At 34.9% G+C, this 7,608-nt stretch overlaps 2 long non-coding RNA genes across 6 annotated transcripts; both read left to right on the top strand.

Annotated features, from left to right (window-relative positions):
* Positions 1-335: 335 nt before the first annotated feature.
* LOC114303361 (uncharacterized) lies at positions 336-4,856 on the top strand. Of its 5 annotated transcripts, none has more exons than XR_014342547.1 (6): positions 336-920; positions 1,010-1,059; positions 1,384-1,428; positions 3,304-3,847; positions 4,400-4,534; positions 4,635-4,856. It is a non-coding gene; the product is annotated as an uncharacterized LOC114303361 (long non-coding RNA). The 5 variants fall into 5 exon arrangements; XR_014342546.1 differs by having other exon boundaries at positions 4,448-4,534; XR_014342548.1 differs by lacking the exon at positions 4,400-4,534 and having other exon boundaries at positions 337-920; positions 4,609-4,856.
* A 416-nt stretch (positions 4,857-5,272) lies between these two features.
* Positions 5,273-7,379, top strand: LOC114255852 (uncharacterized). The gene is made up of 5 exons (XR_014342550.1): positions 5,273-5,469; positions 5,566-5,605; positions 5,923-5,982; positions 6,734-6,805; positions 6,918-7,379. It is a non-coding gene; the product is annotated as an uncharacterized LOC114255852 (long non-coding RNA).
* The last annotated feature ends 229 nt before the right edge of the window (positions 7,380-7,608 follow it).

Raw genomic sequence — 7,608 nt, forward strand, 5'->3', positions numbered from 1 at the left:
CTATTGATTCTGAATTCTTGAATGAAAAATAATGGACGTGAATGGGGGTTTATATATGCTCTCAGATAACAAGTTTTAAGCTAGAAAAATGGTGTGAGATTCGCAAAAACGAAGCATGATTAGATTAACTGCACAGCTGAAGGGCTAAAAAGAGAAATATGCCACCATGAGTAAACCGGGCCATAGAGTTGGTCCGTTCCTCCAACATGGCTGGTCTAGCCATGCTCTCGCCCAGAAAAAGTGGCCTATGGCCTATGAAGCATGTGTACGGTATGAGTACTGGTCCTGGTACGATACCGATACGTCGATACGGTAAAATTTTTAGAAAGTAGCACTACAGGAAAAAGGAGATATGGTGACGTTTTTTTAACGACGTTTTTTTAAACGTTACTGTTATTAATATTTAACGGCGTTTTATAAACGCCGCATATTTTTTTAAAATAAAATTACGTCGTTTTATAATCGGAGGCGTTTGGAAGCGCCTCCAAATGCGGTAGACACACGCGCTTTTTTTTAAGCACATTTTGAATCTGAGCCCCTCTCTCTCTCTCTCAACCCTTATACGCACACATCTCTCTCAACCCTCATCGAAGCTCCAGATCGATGCTTCATTTTTAAATCTGAGCCCTTTCTCTTTCTCAACCCTTATACGCACACATCTCTCTCTCAACCCTCTCTAAGCTCCATCGAAGCTCCAGATCGAAGCTCCATTTTAAAATCTGAGCCCTTTCTCTCTCTCAACCCTTATACGCACACATCTCTCTCTCTCTCAACCCTCTCTTAGCTCCATCGAAGATTCAGATCGAAGCTCCATCGAAGCGATTTCGAAGCTCCATCGAAGATTCAGATCTAAACTCCATCGAAGATTCAGATCGAAGCGATTTTGAAGCTCCATCGACAACACCATCTGCACTGGCAAGGTAGCGAGCTCCACCGTCTCTCTCTCTCTCTCTCTTTAGATCTATGAAATCAATGTTTTAAGTCATTCTTACTTGATCCTCATTTGCAGAGATTCAGAGAATCAGTGATTTCCAGAAGCTCAGATCTGAACTTTAATCTGTACTCTCTCTCTCTCTCTCTCTCTCTCTCTCTCTATTTGTGGTCTTATTGGCCAAGGCATTGCAAATCAACATGTCAACTAGAGAGTTCCAAAAACATTTTGCATCCTTTCTGCAAACTGATAACGTAAAATATTATTGACCGAATAAAATAATAGGAAGGCTTTTAAGCTCACTATATCATGTAATTTGATCAAGTTGGAAATTATATTGACTGAATAAAATAAGAGGAAGGCTTTTAGCATCATAACGACAGTTAATCTTGAAATTATTAATGCTCTCTCTCTGCCTCTTTGTGTGTTTCTCTTTGTATTGGTTTCATCAGATCAGCCACAAATTTGGAGCGTTATTTACAGATTTCAATTTACAGGTAATTTAGATTCCATCACTTTTGGCATTGTTCGCACAATCATCTTTGTTTGTTTGCTGAGAAAAACAGAGGAATGAAAAGTAAAATACATTTGGAATCTTATAAATGGTTATTTTCACGTTGAATTTGATTCTTGGAAAATATAAAGAAAAAAGGCCAACGGTTAAATTCTTGAGATTTCTTGTTCCCTTGGTTCACAATGAATGAAAATGAGAAAATTTTAAGATGTAAACCTCCTGTTTTCTTTTGTTTACTTAGGAACCAAACGGAGCATTGAATTCTGGTCTTGTTTGATTTCTTGAATGAATGATGCTATAAATTTTTTATTTTATTTTATTTATTTTTTGCATTATAGCGTTTCTAATGGCTCAGATCATGTTCTATCTAGCTTCCTTCAATGTTTGATTCATATTTTGGTTTTGGTACTGATGAGATAATTGTAAGATGATTTAATGATCCTGAATTTTCAAATTAGTGATTTGTTTGATTTATCTCACCCTTTTCTTGGAATTCTACCCATATGGGCAATACCATGTCTAAATGAATTATTAGTTCAAAACCCAATTTTCATAGCCAAACATTGAATTACGTGTTATGTTGGATTACTAATCCAATACCAAGATCATGGAAGATGATCTTCTCTAGCTAGCACTTTCTTCATTCGACAAATGTGGTCTTTGGATCAACTGTTAGATGATGACTGGATAAAGAAAGTGTTGAAGGCAATATGAATCTCAAGATCATATCGACCCAAACAATAAATCACCATTTTATGTAACCGGGGAGAAATTGTCCTCCTTGTAGAAATATATTCTTGTTATTCAGCTGACGTGGATTGTTCAGTTGTCCATGCTCTAGCTTGGCTTTCTTGATCATACTATCATCAAGAAATGATCTATAAATATCTCGTCCACATGATTTGTATTAATAAGCTAATACAGTGGTTTTTACTTTAATGCTTGAGTTGACAGAAAAATGAAAATGATTTTCAATTGATTGAAAGTGATATGAATTTTGTACAGTTGTACTCATCAATGAAAACCATAAAAACCGTTGCATTTGGCAGAATCATTACTAGAAAGAATGTCTATATTATTTATGATAGTTGTTGAATTGTTGCAATGGCATGTAGTCTGATTTTAATTTTTTTTTTCTAGACATTTTCTTTCCCTTTTTTCTCCTTAATTGTTTACCAAGAATTTCCCTTTTTAAGTAAAATTGTAATTTTCAAACGATATATGTATACATATATCTTCTGCAAGCTCACATAGGTGATAGCCCAAACAAAGTTCTCTTCTCTTTTTTATTTCATGAAAATATATACCAACCAATTTCTTCAATTCCATTGGAACAAACTAGCAAGCTATTGTCGGAGTGCATTTTCAGTAGTGTTAAACCATCTTGTTAATTTTGATCCCAATCAATTAAATAAACAAAATTAAGCCTCAAGTCCATTTCATTGGATCAGAAGATGGAAAGGTGAAGCCTCGCTCGGTGGCTCACTTTCTCAGATCAACCTCCTTAGGAAGACGGACAGTTGAGACCTCGCTTAGGTTTCACTTTTGCTGATTTAGACAACTAGAATTAGTGGGAATATGTTTGATGTTGTGACTAGGATTTTAAATATCAGCTGTATTAGGATTTTTAACTTCTGATACTGATCTGATATATAAGTTTGATATTATTTGATATTTAATTGTACAGCCAAAACTAATATCTCAATACTATTATTTAAAACTATAATTGTAATGCCAGACAACAAGACAATTTTTGCACATTTATCATTTATGGTTATACATGTATTCAATTTTTATTTCACTTTGGCCTTCTTGATAGTAAAGCCAACCAAGTCATTTAAAATGATCTCAACTACAGGGAATGGTACTTCTGACAATGTCAGTGTCAATTAAATTTTGGAAACCAACATGCACAAATGGGGTATGCAAGGCCTCATCATCCCAAACAGTACTCAGCTCTTTACATCATAGCAGTTGGTGCTGGTGGAACAAAACCCAACATCTCCACCTTTGGTGCAGACCAGTTTGATGACATCAACCCCCATGAGAAGAAGCTCAAGGTCTCTTTCTTCAATTGGTGGACGTTCAGCTCCTTCATTGGTGGACTCGTAGCCACCCTTGGGCTTGTCTACATTCAAGAGAACTTGGGTTGGGGTTTAGGGTATGGTGTCCCTACAGTAGGACTCATTGTGTCCTTATTGATATTCTACATTGGTGTTCCTACTTATAGGCACAAGGTTAGGAAGACAGAGCCCAGGTGAAGACATGGTTAGAGTCATTGTCAATGCATTTGCCAACAGGAGGGTCAAGGTCCCCAGCCAACCATCTGAGCTTCATGAGTTTGGGCTGCAACATTACATCAATTGCAGGAAGAGGAAGGTCCACCACACCCCTAATTTTAGGTTAGTTCTTCTTCTTCTACTATTTCTGGCTAGTACTCTTTTTTTCTTTCATTGTTAATCTAATTGGGATGGATTTGCTTTCTTATGATATTTTGTGCATTCACTTCTCTTTATTAATGTTGCTTTTGTATTCTATACTTCGTGTTTCATTAATAAAGAATTTTCTTTTGCCAATAAGAAAAAATAAACCATTAAACTAGATGTTTCATAAGCACACACTAGAGTCTCATCTAAATCAAGAACCACCGGTGTGCAGAGTTGCATGAATCAGACTTGAAATATATTCAGTAGTGAGAAACTATAACACAACAGTGAAACATTATAGTAGCAGCAGCAGTAGACTAGTACTAGTAGTACAGTAGTACTAATACTATTAAAGCAAAAGGTAAATAACACCTTTATCCTACTTCCACATCTTCCCTTCGCTTACTCACTAAACTGAATGTGGTTTGCCCTATAGTTCATGATCCTTATTTTTCTTTTTCTTTTTTCTCAATGAAATTGGGCAATTGCATCTCCACTTTTGTCCAATCAATCCTAATGATTAATCAGGCAGTCATTTACATTGATAGTAACATTTTACTCCATGTTGGGAGCTAGCTTACCGAGGCAAATTACCAATTCTTTATGAACACACAACAAGATAGAACATTGAGCAGGAAGGAGCAGTTAAAAGGCCCTTCTTATGTGAGTCTTTAGATTTCATCTGAGTTTTTAGATTTCAAATATGCTCATTTTATCAGCAACTGTTAAACTAACAGAGTCAGAGTGCTCTTTCCTACTATAGTTGCAGTTGTTGTTTGTCGGGTGAGAGAGATTGCAAGTTTTGTGTCCTGATGAAGAAAACACTGAGGTACTTGGCAGGTGTTGCAGGCCCAAGTGGATATGGATCAAACTCAACAGCTGAGCAAGTTACTCAACAAGATTGTTCTTTCTTACTCCCTTCTTCTCAAGCTCAACTCACTGCATTAGTCACTGGTTAGTCATCTCATCTCCAACCACACACAAATACACAACACATACACAAACTTCTTTATGATGAAGAACAGTGCCCATTTCCCCCCCTCCTGAATCTGGTCTTCATTTAAACATACACATTCTGATCTGTCCATGAGAGAGACTTCATTATATATTTAGAAATGCATCAAGTTTGATATTGTTGCAGAATTTTTATGTTCTTTTTTTTTTCTTCCTATATTTTTATTTGTTTATTTCTTCTTCTTCTTCTTCTTCTTCTTCTTCTTCTTCTTCTTCTTCTTCTTCTTCTTCTTCTTTTTGTAGTTTTGTGAGTTCACAAAATTGAAGTAGGGTTTCAGAGAAAGAATAATATATATATATATATGTAATTAATATTCCTTTGTAATTTTAGGTGAAAATATTTCTATTGAATAAACTTTTCTAAGTTAAATGCTGATTAAAGCAATAGAGAATTGCCTAAAGAGAGGCATAGCCTTTTCAAAATTATATATTAGATGTAGTTTTATTTGTTGATCCTGCCAATGTGGGGTGTTGGAGCCTGGGGTACACTATGTGCTGACTGCTCTTTCTGCAGTATTTGCACAAAAAAGTTCTGACATGATCCTCCATTCTCATAATTGGCAGCCGCAAGGGGCGAAGCAAAGGTAAGAAAATGAGGAAGCTGTGTTAATTTTCTTATAGGAAACCCAAGGATGATTTGATGATTTTATTTTTTTTATTTTTTAATGTTTTTTCTGAAGGATCATCCATGAGTACATGTGAGTGATCAGATAATCAGAGGTAAATAGTTCGAGCATGTTTGGAGCATGTTTGGTTACCATTCTCGGTATTGAATTATGTTGTCGATCAATGTCTTGAAAGTAAATGCAAGATGATTTGTTTTAATAATTATCATTCAGACATGAATTTGTTTTCATTGTATTTGGTTTTTTATGGTGTACTCACTTTAAACATTTTTATTTCATGCGGGCACAAATTTATTTTTTTATTAACCAAACATTAAAGTTCTTGTGGATGATGTCATGGCTAAAAAAAGTTGATTTTTGTCACTAAATTTACTTGCACCAGTGCTAATGGTTTATTTTTCCTTTAAACAGATTGTTGAGCGGCTTAAGAAGTATTTTGATATTCTTGGGGGTCCTTCGACATTTATACAGGTGAGTACCTTATTCCTTGGGTGCTTGTTTTGAAACATTGAAGTCAGGATTTGTTCTGTTTTCTTAAATGAAATAATTTTTTGCATTTGGTTGATGCATTTCCTGGATTGGTTAAGTTAAAAATTATAACTTGCAGCCATTACAAATCCCACTTTTCCCTTTCCATATACAAATCCCACTTTTCCCTTCCCATACACAAATCCCACTTTTCTATGCGTAATTTAGTTTTCTTTTTTGTTTTTTTATTTTTGTGGATGTTGATTGGTTTTCTTAGTTCCTTCTTAGTGGGAAATTCTTTAGCTATTAATGGTAATCAGTGAGTATGTGCTCTTAGTGTCATTGAATTCCCATTTTAGTTGTTTCTGTACTATGATCAAAGTTTAATCATTTTACACACTAGACTTGATGATGCAAACTCATGAACTTTAATCTCTGCAGTGATTTGGGTTGCTGATAAGAGTATCGGATCTGGGTTAGAGTTGGAAGAGTGGTTGATTTGTTAGCTTTATCTTAGCATATCAATAAAGCTAGTCTTCTCTTTTATAACATACCCATGCTCATCTAGAAGGATAAGTGATTTATCTAATGGAAGTTCTTCATTGGCGTTTCTTAAGGATATGAAGTCTTTGAATCTCTTGTAAGGCGATATGGTTATTGCTGGCAAATCTATTCTGTTTTAATTTTTCATTTTCATGCTCCTTAATTGCTCTTGTACAAAACTAATATAACCATGTGGTTTCATGTCTTGCAGAATTCTGAGGAATAACAATATTTCTGGATCTATCCCATCCAATATTGGAGATTATCAAAGATTGTTACAACTGTAAGTTATTGCTATTAATTTCAGGTCAGCTCCCATATGCTTCAACCTGAAATTTGCTTAGGAGTCATCCTGTGTGTTAAAGCTATTTTGTGTTTCTTTGTGTTGTCTTTAGGAACAACAAAAAGGAAGGAATTGCATGGGACAACCTGTGTCCATGCACTCTCTGGAACATGGGGATTAAAACCCGATGGCACTGTTTTTCAAGCTTATAGAATACATTTTACTTGTAATATACCTGGTGTGCATTACTCTAGTTTTGTTCTTTTGATTGACTCAAAGCTAGATGATAATGTGGGAAGTTGTTTAATGGGATATTTGGGAAATTGTTTGTTCGATTGAAATCATCAAGAGGAGGAAGAAAATTTCTACTGCAAGGGGAATCGTTATGGAAACCATCAAACATGTAATGTTTATTTAGTCAATATATTGAAGTAGCATAAATTGTTTGTTCACCGGGCTCTCTGCATTCCTTTGTGTTGACTGGGATTTGGGAATGTATCCTGCTCAAAATTGTCTTTGTTGTACATGAACCTATTATGATTAATTGAATACGGATCCCTATTCTGCAGTGTAATGATGTGTAATATGCTTGACTATTCCATTGCATCTGCATGTGCAAGCAAATGACTTAACCTATTTTTTCTTTTTCTTTTTTGATTGTGTTTGTTGTTTGATTTTGGTTCAGACATAATCATGTAATGTTTATTTAGTCAATATATTAAAGTAGTTGTAAAATTTTATTCATATTATTGTTATTTTTCAGCTTTATTAAAGGTATGTTTTTTAGTTAAATATAACAGATT

The sequence above is a fragment of the Camellia sinensis genome, chromosome 10 (assembly GCF_055761805.1).
Source record: "Camellia sinensis isolate YWXY chromosome 10, ASM5576180v1, whole genome shotgun sequence".
NCBI classification, from domain to species: domain Eukaryota; kingdom Viridiplantae; phylum Streptophyta; class Magnoliopsida; order Ericales; family Theaceae; genus Camellia; species Camellia sinensis.